The sequence below is a fragment of the Cinclus cinclus genome, chromosome 22 (genome assembly GCF_963662255.1).
Source record: "Cinclus cinclus chromosome 22, bCinCin1.1, whole genome shotgun sequence".
NCBI classification, from domain to species: Eukaryota; Metazoa; Chordata; class Aves; order Passeriformes; family Cinclidae; genus Cinclus; species Cinclus cinclus.
In genome coordinates this window covers 11,420,248-11,444,533 of record NC_085067.1, presented here as the reverse complement: position 1 = coordinate 11,444,533, position 24,286 = coordinate 11,420,248, and positions in this window count along the sequence as shown.

Genomic DNA, 24,286 nt, shown 5'->3' with positions numbered 1-24,286 from the left:
TTGGCCTCCATGGTGGCATAATTGTACCAGGTTTTACTCGGTCCCCATGCTTTCACAATTCATCCCTGGCCCTTTTAGGCCCATTGGTGTCACAAGGGATTATTAGATTGTTAGCCTGCATTGGGTCACAATGGTTCCTTGCTTCTCTTAACCCCTGTGCTGTCACAATGCATCCCATGCCCTTTTAGGCCACTTGATGTCACAATGAATTATTTGATTCTTGGCCTCCATGGTGGCATAATAGATCCTTGCTTCTATTGGTCCCCGTGCTTTCACAATTCATCCCTGCCCCTTTTAGGCCCATTGGTGTCACAAGGGATCATTAGATTGTTAGCCTGCATTGGGTCACAATGGTTCCTTGTTTCTCTTAACCTCTGTGGTGTCACAATGCATCCCATGCCCTTTTAGGCCACTTGATGTCACAATGAATCATTTGATTCTTGGCCTCCATGGTGTCATAATGGTTCCTTGTTTCTATTGGGCCCCATGCTGTCACAATTCATCCCTGGCCCTTTTACGCCCCCTGGTGTCAAATGGGATCCTGGGATTATTAGCCTCCATTGGGTCACAATGGATCCTTGCTTCTCTTAACCCCTGTGCTGTCACAATGCATCCCATGCCCTTTTAGGCCACTTGATGTCACAATGAATCATTTGATTCTTGGCCTCCACGGTGGCATAATAGATCCTTGCTTCTATTGGTCCCCGTGCTGTAATAATCTATCCCTGGCCCTTTTTATACCCCCTGGTGCCACAAAGGATCATTAGATTGTTAGCCTGCATTGGGTCACAATGGTTCCTTGCTTCTCTTAACCTCTGTGGTGTCACAATGCATCCCATGCCCTTTTAGGCCACATGATGTGACAATGAATCATTTGATACTTGGCCTCCATGGTGGCATAATTGTACCAGGTTTTACTTGGGCCCCATGCTTTCACAATTCATCGCTGCCCCTTTTAGTCCCATTGGTGTCACAAGGGATCATTAAATTGTTAGCCTGCATTGGGTCACAATGGTTCCTTGCTTCTCTTAACCTCTGTGGTGTCACAATGCATCCCATGCCCTTTTAGGCCACTTGATGTCACAATGAATCATTTGATTCTTGGCCTCCATGGTGTCATAATGGTTCCTTGTTTCTATTGGGCCCCATGCTGTCACAATTCATCCCTGGCCCTTTTACGCCCCCTGGTGTCAAATGGGATCCTGGGATTATTAGCCTCCATTGGGTCACAATGGATCCTTGCTTCTCTTAACCTCTGTGGTGTCACAATGCATCCCATGCCCATTTAGGCCACTTGATGTCACAATGAATCATTTGATTCTTGGCCTCCACGGTGGCATAATAGATCCTTGCTTCTATTGTTCCCCGTGCGGTAACAATCCATCCCTGGCCCTTTTTATACCCCCTGGTGCCACAAGGGATCATTAGATTGTTAGCCTGCATTGGGTCACAATGGTTCCTTGCTTCTCTTAACCTCTGTCGTGTCACAATGCATTCCAAGCCCTTTTAGGCCACTTGGTCTTACAATGAACCATTTGATTCCTGGCCTTCATGGTGTCATAATGGTTCCTTGCTTCTATAGGTCCCCATGCTGTCAGAGTTCATCCGTGGTCCTTTTGCGCCCCCTGGTGTCAAAAGGGATTCTTAGATTGTTAGCCTGCTTTGGGTCACAATGGATCCTTGCTTCTCTTAACCCCTGTGGTGTCACAATGCATCCCATGCCCTTTTATGCCACTTGATGTCACAATGAATCATTTGATTCTTGGCCTCCATGGTGGTGTAATTGTACCAGGTTTTAATTGGGACCCATGCTTTCACAATACATCCCTGCCCCTTTTAGGCCCATTGGTGTCACAAGGGATCCTGGGATTATTAACCTCCATTGGGTCACAATGGTTCCTTGCTTCTCTTAACCTCTGTGGTGTCACAATGCATTCCAAGACCTTTTAGGCCACTTGGTCTTACAATGAACCATTTGATTCTTGGCCTCCATGGCGGCATAATAGATCCTTGCTTCTATTGGTCCCCGTGCTGTAACAATCCATCCCTGGCCCCTTTAGGCCCATTGGTGTCACAAGGGATCATAAGATGGTTAGCCTGCATTGGGTCACAATGGTTCCTTGCTTCTCTTAACCTCTGTGGTGTCACAATGCATTCCAAGCCCTTTTAGGCCACTTGGTCTTACAATGAGCCATTTGATTCTTGGCCATCATGGTGTCATAATGGTTCCTTGCTTCTATAGGTCCCCATGCTGTCAGAGTTCATCCGTTGTCCTTTTGCGCCCCCTGGTGTCAAAAGGGATTCTTAGATTGTTAGCCTGCATTGGTTCACAATGGTTCCTTGCTTCTCTTAACCCCTGTGCTGTCACAATGCATCCCATGCCCTTTTAGGCCACTTGATGTCACAATGAATCATTTGATTCTTGGCCTCCACGGTGGCATAATAGATCCTTGCTTCTATAGGTCCCCGTGCTGTAACAATCCATCACAGGACCTTTTAGGCCGATTGGTGTCACAAGGGATCATTAGATTGTTAGCCTGCATTGGGTCACAATGGTTCCTTGCTTCTCTTAACCTCTGTGGTGTCACAATGCATTCCAAGCCCTTTTAGGCCACTTGGTCTTACAATGAACCATTTGATTCTTGGCCTTCATGGTGTCATAATGGTTCCTTGCTTCTATAGGTCCCCATGCTGTCAGAGTTCATCCGTTGTCCTTTTGCGCCCCCTGGTGTCAAAAGGGATTCTTAGATTGTTAGCCTGCATTGGGTCACAATGGTTCCTTGCTTCTCTTAACCCCTGTGCTGTCACAATGCATCCCATGCCCTTTTAGGCCACTTGATGTCACAATGAATAAATTGATTCTTGGCCTCCATGGTGGCATAATTGTACCAGGTTTTACTTGGGCCCCATGCTTTCACAATTCATCCCTGGCCCTTTTAGGCCCATTGGTGTCACAAGGGATCATTAGATTGTTAGCCTGCATTGGGTCACAATGGTTCCTTTCTTCTCTTAACCTCTGTGGTGTCACAATGCATCCCATGCCCTTTTAGGCCACATGATGTCACAATGAATTATTTGATTCTTGGCCTCCATGGTGGCATAATAGATCCTTGCTTCTATTGGTACCCGTGCTGTAACAATTCATCCCTGGCCCTTTTAGGCCCATTGGTGTCACAAGGGATCATTAGATTGTTAGCCTGCATTGGGTCACAATGGTTCCTTGCTTCTCTCAACCTCTGTGGTGTCACAATGCATCCCATGGCCTTTTAGGCCACTTGATATCACAATGAATCATTTGATTCTTGGCCTCCATGGTGTCATAATGGTTCCTTGTTTCTATTGGGCCCCATGCTGTCACAATTCATCCCTGGCCCTTTTACGCCCCCTGGTGTCAAATGGGATCCTTGGATTATTAGACTCCATTGGGTCACAATGGATCCTTGCTTCTCTTAACCCCTGTGCTGTCACAATGCATCCCATGCCCTTTTAGGCCACATGATGTCACAATGAATTATTTGATTCTTGGCCTCCATGGTGGCATAATAGATCCTTGCTTCTATTGGTCCCCGTGCTGTAACAATCCATCCCTGGCCCTTTTTATACCCCCTGGTGCCACAAAGGATCATTAGATTGTTAGCCTGCATTGGGTCACAATGGTTCCTTGCTTCTTTTAACCTCTGTGGTGTCACAATGCATTCCAAGCCCTTTTAGGCCACTTGGTCTTACAATGAACCATTTGATTCCTGGCCTTCATGGTGTCATAATGGTTCCTTGCTTCTATAGGTCCCCATGCTGTCAGAGTTCATCCGTTGTCCTTTTGCGCCCCCTGGTGTCAAAAGGGATTCTTAGATTGTTAGCCTGCATTGGTTCACAATGGTTCCTTGCTTCTCTTAACCCCTGTGCTGTCACAATGCATCCCATGCCCTTTTAGGCCACCTGATGTCACAATGAATCATTTGATTTTTGGCCTCCACGGTGGCATAATTGTGCCAGGTTTTACTTGGGCCCCATGGTTTCACAATTCATCCCTGGCCCTTTTAGGCCCATTGGTGTCACAAGGGATCATTAGATTGTTAGCCTGCATTGGGTCACAATGGTTCCTTGCTTCTCTTAACCCCTGTGCTGTCACAATGCATCCCATGCCCTTTTAGGCCACTTGATGTCACAATGAATTATTTGATTCGTGGCCTCCATGGTGGCATAATAGATCCTTGCTTCTATTGGTCCCCGTGCTTTCACAATTCATCCCTGCCCCTTTTAGGCCCATTGGTGTCACAAGGGATCTTTAGATTGTTAGCCTGCATTGGGTCACAATGGTTCCTTGCTTCTCTTAACCTCTGTGGTGTCACAATGCATCCCATGCCCTTTTAGGCCACTTGATGTCACAATGAATCATTTGATTCTTGGCCTCCATGGTGTCATAATGGTTCCTTGTTTCTATTGGGCCCCATGCTGTCACAATTCATCCCTGGCCCTTTTACGCCCCCTGGTGTCAAATGGGATCCTGGGATTATTAGCCTCCATTGGGTCACAATGGATCCTTGCTTCTCTTAACCCCTGTGCTGTCACAATGCATCCCATGCCCTTTTAGGCCACATGATGTCACAATGAATCATTTGATTCTTGGCCTCCATGGTGGCATAATAGATCCTTGCTTCTATTGGTCCCCGTGCTGTAATAATCTATCCCTGGCCATTTTATACCCCCTGGTGCCACAAGGGATCATTAGATTGTTAGCCTGCATTGGGTCACAATGGTTCCTTGCTTCTCTTAACCTCTGTGGTGTCACAATGCATCCCATGCCCTTTTAGGCCACATGATGTGACAATGAATCATTTGATTTTTGGCCTCCATGGTGGCATAATTGTACCAGGTTTTACTTGGGCCCCATGCTTTCACAATTCATCGCTGCCCCTTTTAGTCCCATTGGTGTCACAAGGGATCATTAAATTGTTAGCCTGCATTGGGTCACAATGGTTCCTTGCTTCTCTTAACCTCTGTGGTGTCACAATGCATCCCATGCCCTTTTAGGCCACTTGATGTCACAATGAATCATTTGATTCTTGGCCTCCATGGTGTCATAATGGTTCCTTGTTTCTATTGGGCCCCATGCTGTCACAATTCATCCCTGGCCCTTTTACGCCCCCTGGTGTCAAATGGGATCCTGGGATTATTAGCCTCCATTGGGTCACAATGGATCCTTGCTTGTCTTAACCTCTGTGGTGTCACAATGCATCCCATGCCCATTTAGGCCACTTGATGTCACAATGAATCATTTGATTCTTGGCCTCCACGGTGGCATAATAAATCCTTGCTTCTATTGTTCCCCGTGCTGTAACAATCCATCCCTGGCCCTTTTTATACCCCCTGGTGCCACAAGGGATCATTAGATTGTTAGCCTGCATTGGGTCACAATGGTTCCTTGCTTCTCTTAACCTCTGTGGTGTCACAATGCATCCCATGCCCTTTTAGGCCACTTGATGTCACAATGAATCATTTGATTCTTGGCCTCCATGGTGTCATAATGGTTCCTTGTTTCTATTGGGCCCCATGCTTTCACAATTCATCCCTGCCACTTTTAGGCCCATTGGTGTCACAAGGGATCATTAGATTGTTAGCCTGCATTGGGTCACAATGGTTCCTTGTTTCTCTTAACCTCTGTGGTGTCACAATGCATCCCATGCCCTTTTAGGCCACTTGATGTCACAATGAACCATTTGATTCTTGGCCTTCATGGTGTCATAATGGTTCCTTGCTTCTATAGGTCCCCATGCTGTCAGAGTTCATCCGTTGTCCTTTTGCGCCCCCTGGTGTCAAAAGGGATTCTTAGATTGTTAGCCTGCATTGGGTCACAATGGTTCCTTGCTTCTCTTAACCCCTGTGCTGTCACAATGCATCCCATGCCCTTTTAGGCCACTTGATGTCACAATGAATAAATTGATTCTTGGCCTCCACGGTGGCATAATTGTGCCAGGTTTTACTTGGGCCCCATGGTTTCACAATTCATCCCTGGCCCTTTTAGGCCCATTGGTGTCACAAGGGATCATTAGATTGTTAGCCTGCATTGGGTCACAATGGTTCCTTTCTTCTCTTAACCCCTGTGCTGTCACAATGCATCCCATGCCCTTTTAGGCCACTTGATGTCACAATGAATAAATTGATTCTTGGCCTCCACGGTGGCATAATTGTGCCAGGTTTTACTTGGGCCCCATGGTTTCACAATTCATCCCTGGCCCTTTTAGGCCCATTGGTGTCACAAGGGATCATTAGATTGTTAGCCTGCATTGGGTCACAATGGTTCCTTTCTTCTCTTAACCTCTGTGGTGTCACAATGCATCCCATGCCCTTTTAGGCCACATGATGTCACAATGAATTATTTGATTCTTGGCCTCCATGGTGGCATAATAGATCCTTGCTTCTATTGGTCCCCGTGCTGTAACAATTCATCCCTGGCCCTTTTAGGCCCATTGGTGTCACAAGGGATCATTAGATTGTTAGCCTGCATTGGGTCACAATGGTTCCTTGCTTCTCTTAACCTCTGTGGTGTCACAATTCATCCCATGGCCTTTTAGGCCACTTGATATCACAATGAATCATTTGATTCTTGGCCTCCATGGTGTCATAATGGTTCCTTGTTTCTATTGGGCCCCATGCTGTCACAATTCATCCCTGGCCCTTTTACGCCCCCTGGTGTCAAATGGGATCCTTGGATTATTAGCCTCCATTGGGTCACAATGGATCCTTGCTTCTCTTAACCCCTGTGCTGTCACAATGCATCCCATGCGCTTTTAGGCCACATGATGTCACAATGAATTATTTGATTCTTGGCGTCCATGGTGGCATAATAGATCCTTGCTTCTATTGGTCCCCGTGCTGTAACAATCCATCCCTGGCCCTTTTTATACCCCCTGGTGCCACAAAGGATCATTAGATTGTTAGCCTGCATTGGGTCACAATGGTTCCTTGCTTCTTTTAACCTCTGTCGTGTCACAATGCATTCCAAGCCCTTTTAGGCCACTTGGTCTTACAATGAACCATTTGATTCCTGGCCTTCATGGTGTCATAATGGTTCCTTGCTTCTATAGGTCCCCATGCTGTCAGAGTTCATCCGTTGTCCTTTTGCGCCCCCTGGTGTCAAAAGGGATTCTTAGATTGTTAGCCTGCATTGGTTCACAATGGTTCCTTGCTTCTCTTAACCCCTGTGCTGTCACAATGCATCCCATGCCCTTTTAGGCCACCTGATGTGACAATGAATCATTTGATTTTTGGCCTCCACGGTGGCATAATTGTGCCAGGTTTTACTTGGGCCCCATGCTTTCACAATTCATCCCTGGCCCTTTTAGGCCCATTGGTGTCACAAGGGATCATTAGATTGTTAGCCTGCATTGGGTCACAATGGTTCCTTGCTTCTCTTAACCCCTGTGCTGTCACAATGCATCCCATGCCCTTTTAGGCCACTTGATGTCACAATGAATTATTTGATTCGTGGCCTCCATGGTGGCATAATAGATCCTTGCTTCTATTGGTCCCCGTGCTGTAACAATTCATCCCTGGCCCTTTTAGGCCCATTGGTGTCACAAGGGATCTTTAGATTGTTAGCCTGCATTGGGTCACAATGGTTCCTTGCTTCTCTTAACCTCTGTGGTGTCACAATGCATCCCATGCCCTTTTAGGCCACTTGATGTCACAATGAATCATTTGATTCTTCGCCTCCATGGTGTCATAATGGTTCCTTGTTTCTATTGGGCCCCATGCTGTCACAATTCATCCCTGGCCCTTTTACGCCCCCTGGTGTCAAATGGGATCCTGGGATTATTAGCCTCCATTGGGTCACAATGGATCCTTGCTTCTCTTAACCCCTGTGCTGTCACAATGCATCCCATGCCCTTTTAGGCCACATGATGTCACAATGAATCATTTGATTCTTGGCCTCCACGGTGGCATAATAGATCCTTGCTTCTATTGGTCCCCGTGCTGTAATAATCCATCCCTGGCCCTTTTTATACCCCCTGGTGCCACAAGGGATCATTAGATTGTTAGCCTGCATTGGGTCACAATGGTTCCTTGCTTCTCTTAACCTCTGTGGTGTCACAATGCATCCCATGCCCTTTTAGGCCACATGATGTGACAATGAATCATTTGATTTTTGGCCTCCATGGTGGCATAATTGTACCAGGTTTTACTTGGGCCCCATGCTTTCACAATTCATCGCTGCCCCTTTTAGTCCCATTGGTGTCACAAGGGATCATTAAATTGTTAGCCTGCATTGGGTCACAATGGTTCCTTGTTTCTCTTAACCTCTGTGGTGTCACAATGCATCCCATGCCCTTTTAGGCCACTTGATGTCACAATGAATCATTTGATTCTTGGCCTCCATGGTGTCATAATGGTTCCTTGTTTCTATTGGGCCCCATGCTGTCACAATTCATCCCTGGCCCTTTTACGCCCCCTGGTGTCAAATGGGATCCTGGGATTATTAGCCTCCATTGGGTCACAATGGATCCTTGCTTCTCTTAACCTCTGTGGTGTCACAATGCATCCCATGCCCATTTAGGCCACTTGATGTCACAATGAATCATTTGATTCTTGGCCTCCACGGTGGCATAATAGATCCTTGCTTCTATTGTTCCCCGTGCTGTAACAATCCATCCCTGGCCCTTTTTATACCCCCTGGTGCCACAAGGGGTCATTAGATTGTTAGCCTGCATTGGGTCACAATGGTTCCTTGCTTCTCTTAACCTCTGTGGTGTCACAATGCATCCCATGCCCTTTTAGGCCACTTGATGTCACAATGAACCATTTGATTCTTGGCCTTCATGGTGTCATAATGGTTCCTTGCTTCTATAGGTCCCCATGCTGTCAGAGTTCATCCGTTGTCCTTTTGCGCCCCCTGGTGTCAAAAGGGATTCTTAGATTGTTAGCCTGCATTGGTTCACAATGGTTCCTTGCTTCTCTTAACCCCTGTGCTGTCACAATGCATCCCATGCCCTTTTAGGCCACTTGATGTCACAATGAATCATTTGATTCTTGGCCTCCATGGTGGCATAATTGTACCAGGTTTTACTCGGTCCCCATGGTTTCACAATTCATCCCTGGCCCTTTTAGGCCCATTGGTGTCAAAAGGGATTATTAGATTGTTAGCCTGCATTGGGTCACAATGGTTCCTTGCTTCTCTTAACCCCTGTGCTGTCACAATGCATCCCATGCCCTTTTAGGCCACTTGATGTCACAATGAATTATTTGATTCTTGGCCTCCATGGTGGCATAATAGATCCTTGCTTCTATTGGTCCCCGTGCTTTCACAATTCATCCCTGCCCCTTTTAGGCCCATTGGTGTCACAAGGGATCATTAGATTGTTAGCCTGCATTGGGTCACAATGGTTCCTTGTTTCTCTTAACCTCTGTGGTGTCACAATGCATCCCATGCCCTTTTAGGCCACTTGATGTCACAATGAATCATTTGATTCTTGGCCTCCATGGTGTCATAATGGTTCCTTGTTTCTATTGGGCCCCATGCTGTCACAATTCATCCCTGGCCCTTTTACGCCCCCTGGTGTCAAATGGGATCCTGGGATTATTAGCCTCCATTGGGTCACAATGGATCCTTGCTTCTCTTAACCCCTGTGCTGTCACAATGCATCCCATGCCCTTTTAGGCCACTTGATGTCACAATGAATCATTTGATTCTTGGCCTCCACGGTGGCATAATAGATCCTTGCTTCTATTGGTCCCCGTGCTGTAATAATCTATCCCTGGCCCTTTTTATACCCCCTGGTGCCACAAAGGATCATTAGATTGTTAGCCTGCATTGGGTCACAATGGTTCCTTGCTTCTTTTAACCTCTGTGGTGTCACAATGCATTCCAAGCCCTTTTAGGCCACTTGGTCTTACAATGAACCATTTGATTCCTGGCCTTCATGGTGTCATAATGGTTCCTTGCTTCTATAGGTCCCCATGCTGTCAGAGTTCATCCGTTGTCCTTTTGCGCCCATTGGTGTCAAAAGGGATTATTAGATTGTTAGCCTGCATTGGGTCACAATGGTTCCTTGCTTCTCTTAACCTCTGTGGTGTCACAATGCATCCCATGCCCTTTTAGGCCACATGATGTGACAATGAATCATTTGATTTTTGGCCTCCATGGTGGCATAATTGTACCAGGTTTTACTTGGGCCCCATGCTTTCACAATTCATCGCTGCCCCTTTTAGTCCCATTGGTGTCACAAGGGATCATTAAATTGTTAGCCTGCATTGGGTCACAATGGTTCCTTGCTTCTCTTAACCTCTGTGGTGTCACAATGCATCCCATGCCCTTTTAGGCCACTTGATGTCACAATGAATCATTTGATTCTTGGCCTCCATGGTGTCATAATGGTTCCTTGTTTCTATTGGGCCCCATGCTGTCACAATTCATCCCTGGCCCTTTTACGCCCCCTGGTGTCAAATGGGATCCTGGGATTATTAGCCTCCATTGGGTCACAATGGATCCTTGCTTGTCTTAACCTCTGTGGTGTCACAATGCATCCCATGCCCATTTAGGCCACTTGATGTCACAATGAATCATTTGATTCTTGGCCTCCACGGTGGCATAATAAATCCTTGCTTCTATTGTTCCCCGTGCTGTAACAATCCATCCCTGGCCCTTTTTATACCCCCTGGTGCCACAAGGGATCATTAGATTGTTAGCCTGCATTGGGTCACAATGGTTCCTTGCTTCTCTTAACCTCTGTGGTGTCACAATGCATCCCATGCCCTTTTAGGCCACTTGATGTCACAATGAATCATTTGATTCTTGGCCTCCATGGTGTCATAATGGTTCCTTGTTTCTATTGGGCCCCATGCTTTCACAATTCATCCCTGCCACTTTTAGGCCCATTGGTGTCACAAGGGATCATTAGATTGTTAGCCTGCATTGGGTCACAATGGTTCCTTGTTTCTCTTAACCTCTGTGGTGTCACAATGCATCCCATGCCCTTTTAGGCCACTTGATGTCACAATGAACCATTTGATTCTTGGCCTTCATGGTGTCATAATGGTTCCTTGCTTCTATAGGTCCCCATGCTGTCAGAGTTCATCCGTTGTCCTTTTGCGCCCCCTGGTGTCAAAAGGGATTCTTAGATTGTTAGCCTGCATTGGGTCACAATGGTTCCTTGCTTCTCTTAACCCCTGTGCTGTCACAATGCATCCCATGCCCTTTTAGGCCACTTGATGTCACAATGAATAAATTGATTCTTGGCCTCCACGGTGGCATAATTGTGCCAGGTTTTACTTGGGCCCCATGGTTTCACAATTCATCCCTGGCCCTTTTAGGCCCATTGGTGTCACAAGGGATCATTAGATTGTTAGCCTGCATTGGGTCACAATGGTTCCTTTCTTCTCTTAACCCCTGTGCTGTCACAATGCATCCCATGCCCTTTTAGGCCACTTGATGTCACAATGAATAAATTGATTCTTGGCCTCCACGGTGGCATAATTGTGCCAGGTTTTACTTGGGCCCCATGGTTTCACAATTCATCCCTGGCCCTTTTAGGCCCATTGGTGTCACAAGGGATCATTAGATTGTTAGCCTGCATTGGGTCACAATGGTTCCTTTCTTCTCTTAACCTCTGTGGTGTCACAATGCATCCCATGCCCTTTTAGGCCACATGATGTCACAATGAATTATTTGATTCTTGGCCTCCATGGTGGCATAATAGATCCTTGCTTCTATTGGTCCCCGTGCTGTAACAATTCATCCCTGGCCCTTTTAGGCCCATTGGTGTCACAAGGGATCATTAGATTGTTAGCCTGCATTGGGTCACAATGGTTCCTTGCTTCTCTTAACCTCTGTGGTGTCACAATTCATCCCATGGCCTTTTAGGCCACTTGATATCACAATGAATCATTTGATTCTTGGCCTCCATGGTGTCATAATGGTTCCTTGTTTCTATTGGGCCCCATGCTGTCACAATTCATCCCTGGCCCTTTTACGCCCCCTGGTGTCAAATGGGATCCTTGGATTATTAGCCTCCATTGGGTCACAATGGATCCTTGCTTCTCTTAACCCCTGTGCTGTCACAATGCATCCCATGCGCTTTTAGGCCACATGATGTCACAATGAATTATTTGATTCTTGGCGTCCATGGTGGCATAATAGATCCTTGCTTCTATTGGTCCCCGTGCTGTAACAATCCATCCCTGGCCCTTTTTATACCCCCTGGTGCCACAAAGGATCATTAGATTGTTAGCCTGCATTGGGTCACAATGGTTCCTTGCTTCTTTTAACCTCTGTCGTGTCACAATGCATTCCAAGCCCTTTTAGGCCACTTGGTCTTACAATGAACCATTTGATTCCTGGCCTTCATGGTGTCATAATGGTTCCTTGCTTCTATAGGTCCCCATGCTGTCAGAGTTCATCCGTTGTCCTTTTGCGCCCCCTGGTGTCAAAAGGGATTCTTAGATTGTTAGCCTGCATTGGTTCACAATGGTTCCTTGCTTCTCTTAACCCCTGTGCTGTCACAATGCATCCCATGCCCTTTTAGGCCACCTGATGTGACAATGAATCATTTGATTTTTGGCCTCCACGGTGGCATAATTGTGCCAGGTTTTACTTGGGCCCCATGCTTTCACAATTCATCCCTGGCCCTTTTAGGCCCATTGGTGTCACAAGGGATCATTAGATTGTTAGCCTGCATTGGGTCACAATGGTTCCTTGCTTCTCTTAACCCCTGTGCTGTCACAATGCATCCCATGCCCTTTTAGGCCACTTGATGTCACAATGAATTATTTGATTCGTGGCCTCCATGGTGGCATAATAGATCCTTGCTTCTATTGGTCCCCGTGCTGTAACAATTCATCCCTGGCCCTTTTAGGCCCATTGGTGTCACAAGGGATCTTTAGATTGTTAGCCTGCATTGGGTCACAATGGTTCCTTGCTTCTCTTAACCTCTGTGGTGTCACAATGCATCCCATGCCCTTTTAGGCCACTTGATGTCACAATGAATCATTTGATTCTTCGCCTCCATGGTGTCATAATGGTTCCTTGTTTCTATTGGGCCCCATGCTGTCACAATTCATCCCTGGCCCTTTTACGCCCCCTGGTGTCAAATGGGATCCTGGGATTATTAGCCTCCATTGGGTCACAATGGATCCTTGCTTCTCTTAACCCCTGTGCTGTCACAATGCATCCCATGCCCTTTTAGGCCACATGATGTCACAATGAATCATTTGATTCTTGGCCTCCACGGTGGCATAATAGATCCTTGCTTCTATTGGTCCCCGTGCTGTAATAATCCATCCCTGGCCCTTTTTATACCCCCTGGTGCCACAAGGGATCATTAGATTGTTAGCCTGCATTGGGTCACAATGGTTCCTTGCTTCTCTTAACCTCTGTGGTGTCACAATGCATCCCATGCCCTTTTAGGCCACTTGATGTCACAATGAATTATTTGATTCTTGGCCTCCATGGTGGCATAATAGATCCTTGCTTCTATTGGTCCCCGTGCTTTCACAATTCATCCCTGCCCCTTTTAGGCCCATTGGTGTCACAAGGGATCATTAGATTGTTAGCCTGCATTGGGTCACAATGGTTCCTTGTTTCTCTTAACCTCTGTGGTGTCACAATGCATCCCATGCCCTTTTAGGCCACTTGATGTCACAATGAATCATTTGATTCTTGGCCTCCATGGTGTCATAATGGTTCCTTGTTTCTATTGGGCCCCATGCTGTCACAATTCATCCCTGGCCCTTTTACGCCCCCTGGTGTCAAATGGGATCCTGGGATTATTAGCCTCCATTGGGTCACAATGGATCCTTGCTTCTCTTAACCCCTGTGCTGTCACAATGCATCCCATGCCCTTTTAGGCCACTTGATGTCACAATGAATCATTTGATTCTTGGCCTCCACGGTGGCATAATAGATCCTTGCTTCTATTGGTCCCCGTGCTGTAATAATCTATCCCTGGCCCTTTTTATACCCCCTGGTGCCACAAAGGATCATTAGATTGTTAGCCTGCATTGGGTCACAATGGTTCCTTGCTTCTCTTAACCTCTGTGGTGTCACAATGCATCCCATGCCCTTTTAGGCCACATGATGTGACAATGAATCATTTGATACTTGGCCTCCATGGTGGCATAATTGTACCAGGTTTTACTTGGGCCCCATGCTTTCACAATTCATCGCTGCCCCTTTTAGTCCCATTGGTGTCACAAGGGATCATTAAATTGTTAGCCTGCATTGGGTCACAATGGTTCCTTGCTTCTCTTAACCTCTGTGGTGTCACAATGCATCCCATGCCCTTTTAGGCCACTTGATGTCACAATGAATCATTTGATTCTTGGCCTCCATGGTGTCATAATGGTTCCTTGTTTCTATTGGGCCCCATGCTGTCACAATTCATCCCTGGCCCTTTTACGCCCCCTGGTGTCAAATGGGATCCTGGGATTATTAGCCTCCATTGGGTCACAATGGATCCTTGCTTCTCTTAACCTCTGTGGTGTCACAATGCATCCCATGCCCATTTAGGCCACTTGATGTCACAATGAATCATTTGATTCTTGGCCTCCACGGTGGCATAATAGATCCTTGCTTCTATTGTTCCCCGTGCGGTAACAATCCATCCCTGGCCCTTTTTATACCCCCTGGTGCCACAAGGGATCATTAGATTGTTAGCCTGCATTGGGTCACAATGGTTCCTTGCTTCTCTTAACCTCTGTCGTGTCACAATGCATTCCAAGCCCTTTTAGGCCACTTGGTCTTACAATGAACCATTTGATTCCTGGCCTTCATGGTGTCATAATGGTTCCTTGCTTCTATAGGTCCCCATGCTGTCAGAGTTCATCCGTGGTCCTTTTGCGCCCCCTGGTGTCAAAAGGGATTCTTAGATTGTTAGCCTGCTTTGGGTCACAATGGATCCTTGCTTCTCTTAACCCCTGTGGTGTCACAATGCATCCCATGCCCTTTTATGCCACTTGATGTCACAATGAATCATTTGATTCTTGGCCTCCATGGTGGTGTAATTGTACCAGGTTTTAATTGGGACCCATGCTTTCACAATACATCCCTGCCCCTTTTAGGCCCATTGGTGTCACAAGGGATCCTGGGATTATTAACCTCCATTGGGTCACAATGGTTCCTTGCTTCTCTTAACCTCTGTGGTGTCACAATGCATTCCAAGACCTTTTAGGCCACTTGGTCTTACAATGAACCATTTGATTCTTGGCCTCCATGGCGGCATAATAGATCCTTGCTTCTATTGGTCCCCGTGCTGTAACAATCCATCCCTGGCCCCTTTAGGCCCATTGGTGTCACAAGGGATCATAAGATGGTTAGCCTGCATTGGGTCACAATGGTTCCTTGCTTCTCTTAACCTCTGTGGTGTCACAATGCATTCCAAGCCCTTTTAGGCCACTTGGTCTTACAATGAGCCATTTGATTCTTGGCCATCATGGTGTCATAATGGTTCCTTGCTTCTATAGGTCCCCATGCTGTCAGAGTTCATCCGTTGTCCTTTTGCGCCCCCTGGTGTCAAAAGGGATTCTTAGATTGTTAGCCTGCATTGGTTCACAATGGTTCCTTGCTTCTCTTAACCCCTGTGCTGTCACAATGCATCCCATGCCCTTTTAGGCCACTTGATGTCACAATGAATCATTTGATTCTTGGCCTCCACGGTGGCATAATAGATCCTTGCTTCTATAGGTCCCCGTGCTGTAACAATCCATCACAGGACCTTTTAGGCCGATTGGTGTCACAAGGGATCATTAGATTGTTAGCCTGCATTGGGTCACAATGGTTCCTTGCTTCTCTTAACCTCTGTGGTGTCACAATGCATTCCAAGCCCTTTTAGGCCACTTGGTCTTACAATGAACCATTTGATTCTTGGCCTTCATGGTGTCATAATGGTTCCTTGCTTCTATAGGTCCCCATGCTGTCAGAGTTCATCCGTTGTCCTTTTGCGCCCCCTGGTGTCAAAAGGGATTCTTAGATTGTTAGCCTGCATTGGGTCACAATGGTTCCTTGCTTCTCTTAACCCCTGTGCTGTCACAATGCATCCCATGCCCTTTTAGGCCACTTGATGTCACAATGAATAAATTGATTCTTGGCCTCCATGGTGGCATAATTGTACCAGGTTTTACTTGGGCCCCATGCTTTCACAATTCATCCCTGGCCCTTTTAGGCCCATTGGTGTCACAAGGGATCATTAGATTGTTAGCCTGCATTGGGTCACAATGGTTCCTTTCTTCTCTTAACCTCTGTGGTGTCACAATGCATCCCATGCCCTTTTAGGCCACATGATGTCACAATGAATTATTTGATTCTTGGCCTCCATGGTGGCATAATAGATCCTTGCTTCTATTGGTACCCGTGCTGTAACAATTCATCCCTGGCCCTTTTAGGCCCATTGGTGTCACAAGGGATCATTAGATTGTTAGCCTGCATTGGGTCACAATGGTTCCTTGCTTCTCTCAACCTCTGTGGTGTCACAATGCATCCCATGGCCTTTTAGGCCACTTGATATCACAATGAATCATTTGATTCTTGGCCTCCATGGTGTCATAATGGTTCCTTGTTTCTATTGGGCCCCATGCTGTCACAATTCATCCCTGGCCCTTTTACGCCCCCTGGTGTCAAATGGGATCCTTGGATTATTAGACTCCATTGGGTCACAATGGATCCTTGCTTCTCTTAACCCCTGTGCTGTCACAATGCATCCCATGCCCTTTTAGGCCACATGATGTCACAATGAATTATTTGATTCTTGGCCTCCATGGTGGCATAATAGATCCTTGCTTCTATTGGTCCCCGTGCTGTAACAATCCATCCCTGGCCCTTTTTATACCCCCTGGTGCCACAAAGGATCATTAGATTGTTAGCCTGCATTGGGTCACAATGGTTCCTTGCTTCTTTTAACCTCTGTGGTGTCACAATGCATTCCAAGCCCTTTTAGGCCACTTGGTCTTACAATGAACCATTTGATTCCTGGCCTTCATGGTGTCATAATGGTTCCTTGCTTCTATAGGTCCCCATGCTGTCAGAGTTCATCCGTTGTCCTTTTGCGCCCCCTGGTGTCAAAAGGGATTCTTAGATTGTTAGCCTGCATTGGTTCACAATGGTTCCTTGCTTCTCTTAACCCCTGTGCTGTCACAATGCATCCCATGCCCTTTTAGGCCACCTGATGTCACAATGAATCATTTGATTTTTGGCCTCCACGGTGGCATAATTGTGCCAGGTTTTACTTGGGCCCCATGGTTTCACAATTCATCCCTGGCCCTTTTAGGCCCATTGGTGTCACAAGGGATCATTAGATTGTTAGCCTGCATTGGGTCACAATGGTTCCTTGCTTCTCTTAACCCCTGTGCTGTCACAATGCATCCCATGCCCTTTTAGGCCACTTGATGTCACAATGAATTATTTGATTCGTGGCCTCCATGGTGGCATAATAGATCCTTGCTTCTATTGGTCCCCGTGCTTTCACAATTCATCCCTGCCCCTTTTAGGCCCATTGGTGTCACAAGGGATCTTTAGATTGTTAGCCTGCATTGGGTCACAATGGTTCCTTGCTTCTCTTAACCTCTGTGGTGTCACAATGCATCCCATGCCCTTTTAGGCCACTTGATGTCACAATGAATCATTTGATTCTTGGCCTCCATGGTGTCATAATGGTTCCTTGTTTCTATTGGGCCCCATGCTGTCACAATTCATCCCTGGCCCTTTTACGCCCCCTGGTGTCAAATGGGATCCTGGGATTATTAGCCTCCATTGGGTCACAATGGATCCTTGCTTCTCTTAACCCCTGTGCTGTCACAATGCATCCCATGCCCTTTTAGGCCACATGATGTCACAATGAATCATTTGATTCTTGGCCTCCATGGTGGCATAATAGATCCTTGCTTCTATTGGTCCCCGTGCTGTAATAATCTATCCCTGGCCTTTTTACGCCCCCTGGTGCCACAAGGGATCATTAGATTGTTAGCCTGCATTGGGTCACAATGGTTCCTTGCTTCTCTTAACCTCTGTGGTGTCACAATGCATCCCATGCCCTTTTAGGCCACATGATGTGACAATGAATCATTTGATTTTTGGCCTCCATGGTGGCATAATTGTACCAGGTTTTACTTGGGCCCCATGCTTTCACAATTCATCGCTGCCCCTTTTAGTCCCATTGGTGTCACAAGGGATCATTAAATTGTTAGCCTGCATTGGGTCACAATGGTTCCTTGCTTCTCTTAACCTCTGTGGTGTCACAATGCATCCCATGCCCTTTTAGGCCACTTGATGTCACAATGAATCATTTGATTCTTGGCCTCCATGGTGTCATAATGGTTCCTTGTTTCTATTGGGCCCCATGCTGTCACAATTCATCCCTGGCCCTTTTACGCCCCCTGGTGTCAAATGGGATCCTGGGATTATTAGCCTCCATTGGGTCACAATGGATCCTTGCTTGTCTTAACCTCTGTGGTGTCACAATGCATCCCATGCCCATTTAGGCCACTTGATGTCACAATGAATCATTTGATTCTTGGCCTCCACGGTGGCATAATAAATCCTTGCTTCTATTGTTCCCCGTGCTGTAACAATCCATCCCTGGCCCTTTTTATACCCCCTGGTGCCACAAGGGATCATTAGATTGTTAGCCTGCATTGGGTCACAATGGTTCCTTGCTTCTCTTAACCTCTGTGGTGTCACAATGCATCCCATGCCCTTTTAGGCCACTTGATGTCACAATGAATCATTTGATTCTTGGCCTCCATGGTGTCATAATGGTTCCTTGTTTCTATTGGGCCCCATGCTTTCACAATTCATCCCTGCCACTTTTAGGCCCATTGGTGTCACTAGGGATCATTAGATTGTTAGCCTGCATTGGGTCACAATGGTTCCTTGTTTCTCTTAACCTCTGTGGTGTCACAATGCATCCCATGCCCTTTTAGGCCACTTGATGTCACAATGAACCATTTGATTCTTGGCCTTCATGGTGTCATAATGGTTCCTTGCTTCTATAGGTCCCCATGCTGTCAGAGTTCATCCGTTGTCCTTTTGCGCCCCCTGGTGTCAAAAGGGATTCTTAGATTGTTAGCCTGCATTGGTTCACAATGGTTCCTTGCTTCTCTTAACCCCTGTGCTGTCACAATGCATCCCATGCCCTTTTAGGCCACTTGATGTCACAATGAATCATTTGATACTTGGCCTCCATGGTGGCATAATTGTACCAGGTTTTACTCGGTCCCCATGCTTTCACAATTCATCCCTAGCCCTTTTAGGCCCATTGGTGTCACAAGGGATTATTAGATTGTTAGCCTGCATTGGGTCACAATGGTTCCTTGCTTCTCTTAACCCCTGTGCTGTCACAATGCATCCCATGCCCTTTTAGGCCACTTGATGTCACAATGAATCATTTGATTCTTGGCCTCCATGGTGGCATAATAGATCCTTGCTTCTATTGGTCCCCGTGCTGTAACAATTCATCCCTGGCCCTTTTAGGCCCATTGGTGTCACAAGGGATCATTAGATTGTTAGCCTGCATTGGGTCACAATGGTTCCTTGTTTCTCTTAACCTCTGTGGTGTCACAATGCATCCCATGCCCTTTTAGGCCACTTGATGTCACAATGAATCATTTGATTCTTGGCCTCCATGGTGTCATAATGGTTCCTTGATTCTATTGGGCCCCATGCTGTCACAATTCATCCCTGGCCCTTTTACGCCCCCTGGTGTCAAATGGGATCCTGGGATTATTAGCCTCCATTGGGTCACAATGGATCCTTGCTTCTCTTAACCCCTGTGCTGTCACAATGCATCCCATGCCCTTTTAGGCCACTTGATGTCACAATGAATCATTTGATTCTTGGCCTCCACGGTGGCATAATAGATCCTTGATTCTATTGGTCCCCGTGCTGTAATAATCTATCCCTGGCCCTTTTTATACCCCCTGGTGCCACAAAGGATCATTAGATTGTTAGCCTGCATTGGGTCACAATGGTTCCTTGCTTCTCTTAACCTCTGTGGTGTCACAATGCATCCCATGCCTTTTTAGGCCACATGATGTGACAATGAATCATTTGATTTTTGGCCTCCATGGTGGCATAATTGTACCAGGTTTTACTTGGGCCCCATGCTTTCACAATTCATCGCTGCCCCTTTTAGTCCCATTGGTGTCACAAGGGATCATTAAATTGTTAGCCTGCATTGGGTCACAATGGTTCCTTGCTTCTCTTAACCTCTGTGGTGTCACAATGCATCCCATGCCCTTTTAGGCCACTTGATGTCACAATGAATCATTTGATTCTTGGCCTCCATGGTGTCATAATGGTTCCTTGTTTCTATTGGGCCCCATGCTGTCACAATTCATCCCTAGCCCTTTTACGCCCCCTGGTGTCAAATGGGATCCTGGGATTATTAGCCTCCATTGGGTCACAATGGATCCTTGCTTCTCTTAACCTCTGTGGTGTCACAATGCATCCCATGCCCATTTAGGCCACTTGATGTCACAATGAATCATTTGATTCTTGGCCTCCACGGTGGCATAATAGATCCTTGCTTCTATTGTTCCCCGTGCGGTAACAATCCATCCCTGGCCCTTTTTATACCCCCTGGTGCCACAAGGGATCATTAGATTGTTAGCCTGCATTGGGTCACAATGGTTCCTTGCTTCTCTTAACCTCTGTCGTGTCACAATGCATTCCAAGCCCTTTTAGGCCACTTGGTCTTACAATGAACCATTTGATTCCTGGCCTTCATGGTGTCATAATGGTTCCTTGCTTCTATAGGTCCCCATGCTGTCAGAGTTCATCCGTGGTCCTTTTGCGCCCCCTGGTGTCAAAAGGGATTCTTAGATTGTTAGCCTGCTTTGGGTCACAATGGATCCTTGCTTCTCTTAACCCCTGTGGTGTCACAATGCATCCCATGCCCTTTTATGCCACTTGATGTCACAATGAATCATTTGATTCTTGGCCTCCATGGTGGTGTAATTGTACCAGGTTTTAATTGGGACCCATGCTTTCACAATACATCCCTGCCCCTTTTAGGCCCATTGGTGTCACAAGGGATCCTGGGATTATTAACCTCCATTGGGTCACAATGGTTCCTTGCTTCTCTTAACCTCTGTGGTGTCACAATGCATTCCAAGACCTTTTAGGCCACTTGGTCTTACAATGAACCATTTGATTCTTGGCCTCCATGGCGGCATAATAGATCCTTGCTTCTATTGGTCCCCGTGCTGTAACAATCCATCCCTGGCCCCTTTAGGCCCATTGGTGTCACAAGGGATCATAAGATGGTTAGCCTGCATTGGGTCACAATGGTTCCTTGCTTCTCTTAACCTCTGTGGTGTCACAATGCATTCCAAGCCCTTTTAGGCCACTTGGTCTTACAATGAACCATTTGATTCTTGGCCTTCATGGTGTCATAATGGTTCCTTGCTTCTATAGGTCCCCATGCTGTCAGAGTTCATCCGTTGTCATTTTGCGCCCCCTGGTGTCAAAAGGGATTCTTAGATTGTTAGCCTGCATTGGGTCACAATGGTTCCTTGCTTATCTTAACCTCTGTGCTGTCACAATGCATCCCATGCCCTTTTAGGCCACTTGATGTCACAATGAATCATTTGATTCTTGGCCTCCACGGTGGCATAATAGATCCTTGCTTCTATTGGTCCCCGTGCTGTAACAATCCATCCCTGGCCCTTTTTATACCCCCTGGTGCCACAAAGGATCATTAGATTGTTAGCCTGCATTGGGTCACAATGGTTCCTTGCTTCTCTTAACCTCTGTGGTGTCACAATGCATTCCAAGCCCTTTTAGGCCACTTGGTCTTACAATGAACCATTTGATTCTTGGCCTTCATGGTGTCATAATGGTTCCTTGCTTCTATAGGTCCCCATGCTGTCAGAGTTCATCCGTTGTCCTTTTGCGCCCCCTGGTGTCAAAAGGGATTCTTAGATTGTTAGCCTGCATTGGTTCACAATGGTTCCTTGCTTCTCTTAACCCCTGTGCTGTCACAATGCATCCCATGCCCTTTTAGGCCACTTGATGTCACAATGAATCAATTGATTCTTGGCCTCCACGGTGGCATAATTGTGCCAGGTTTTACTTGGGCCCCATGCTTTCACAATTCATCCCTGCCCCTTTTAGGCCCATTGGTGTCACAAGGGATCATTAGATTGTTAGCCTGCATTGGGTCACAATGGTTCCTTGCTTCTCTTAACCCCTGTGCTGTCACAATGCATCCCATGCCCTTTTAGGCCACTTGATGTCACAATGAATCAATTGATTCTTGGCCTCCACGGTGGCATAATAGATCCTTGCTCCTATTGGTCCCCGTGCTGTAACAATTCATCCCTGGCCCTTTTAGGCCCATTGGTGTCACAAGGGATCTTTAGATTGTTAGCCTGCATTGGGTCACAATGGTTCCTTGCTTCTCTTAACCTCTGTGGTGTCACAATGCATCCTATGCCCTTTTAGGCCCCTTGATGTCACAATGAATCATTTGATTCTTGGCCTCCATGGTGTCATAATGGTTCCTTGTTTCTATTGGGCCCCATGCTGTCACAATTCATCCCTGGCCCTTTTACGCCCCCTGGTGTCAAATGGGATCCTGGGATTATTAACCTCCATTGGGTCACAGTGGTTCCTTGTTTCTCTTAACCTCTGTGGTGTCACAATGCATTCCAAGCCCTTTTAGGCCACTTGGTCTTACAATGAACCATTTGATTCTTGGCCTTCATGGTGTCATAATGGTTCCTTGCTTCAATAGGTCCCCATGCTGTCAGAGTCCATCCGTGGTCCTTTTGCGCCCCCTGGTGTCAAAAGGGATTCTTAGATTGTTAGCCGGCATTGGGTCACAATGGTTCCTTGCTTCTCTTAACCCCTGTGGTGTCACAATGCATCCCATGCCCTTTTAGGCCACTTGATGTCACAATGAATCATTTGATTCTTGGCCTCCATGGTGGCATAATAGATCCTTGCTTCTATTGGTCCCCGGGCTGTAACAATCCATCCCTGGCCATTTTAGGCCCCCTGGTATCACGAGGGATCATTAGATTGTTAGCCTGCATTGGGTCACAATGGTTCCTTGCTTCTCTTAGCCCCTGTGGTGTCACAATGCATCCCATGCCCTTTTAGGCCACTTGGTGTTACAATGAATCATATGAGTCTTGGCCTCTATTGTGTCATAATATTTCCATGATTTTATTGAGCCCCATGCTTTCACAATCCATCCCTGGCCCTATTACAACCCCTGGTGTCAAATTGGATCATTAGATTGTTAGCCTGCATTGGGTCACAATGGTTCCTTACTTCTCTTAACCTCTGTGGTGTCACAATGCATTCCAAGACCTTTTAGGCCACTTGGTCTTACAATGAACCATTTGATTCTTGGCCTCCATGGTGTCATAATGGTTCCTTGATTCTATAGGTCCCCATGGCGTCAGAGTTCATCCGTGGTCCTTTTGCGCCCCCTGGTGTCAAAAGGGATTCTTAGATTGTTAGCCTGCATTGGGTCACAATGGTTCCTTGCTTCTCTTAACCCCTGTGGTGTCACAATGCATCCCATGCCCTTTTAGGCCACTTGATGTCACATTGAATCATTTGATTCTTGGCCTCCATGGTGGCATAATAGATCCTTGTTTCTATTGGTCCCCGTGCTGTAACAATCCATCCCTGGCCATTTTAGGCCCCCTGGTGTCACAAGGGATCATTAGATTGTTAGCCTGCATTGGGTCACAATGGCTCCTTGCTTCTCTTAACCCCTGTGGTGTCACAATGCATCCCATGCCCTTTTAGGCCACTTGGTGTTACAATGAATCATTTGATTCTTGGCCGATATGGTGTCATAATATTTCCATGATTTTATTGTGCCCCATGCTTTCACATTTCATCCCTGGCCCTATTACAACCCCTGGTGTCACAATGGATCATTAGATTGTTAGCCTGCATTGGGTCACAATGGTTCCTTGCTTCTCTTAACCTCTGTGGTGTCACAATGCATTCCAAGACCTTTTAGGCCACTTGGTCTTATAATGAACCATTTGATTCTTGGCCTCCATGGTGTCATAATGGTTCCTTGCTTCTATAGGTCCCCATGCTGGCAGAGTTCATCCGTGGTCCTTTTGCGCCCCCTGGTGTCAAAAGGGATTCTTAGATTGTTAGCCTGCCTTGGGTCACAATGGTTCCTTGCTTCTCTTAACCCCTGTGGTGTCACAATGCATCCCATGCCCTTTTAGGCCACTTGATGTCACAATGAATCATTTGATTTTTGGCCTCCATGGTGGCATAATTGTACCAGGTTTTAATTGGGCCCCATGCTTTCACAATTCATCCCTG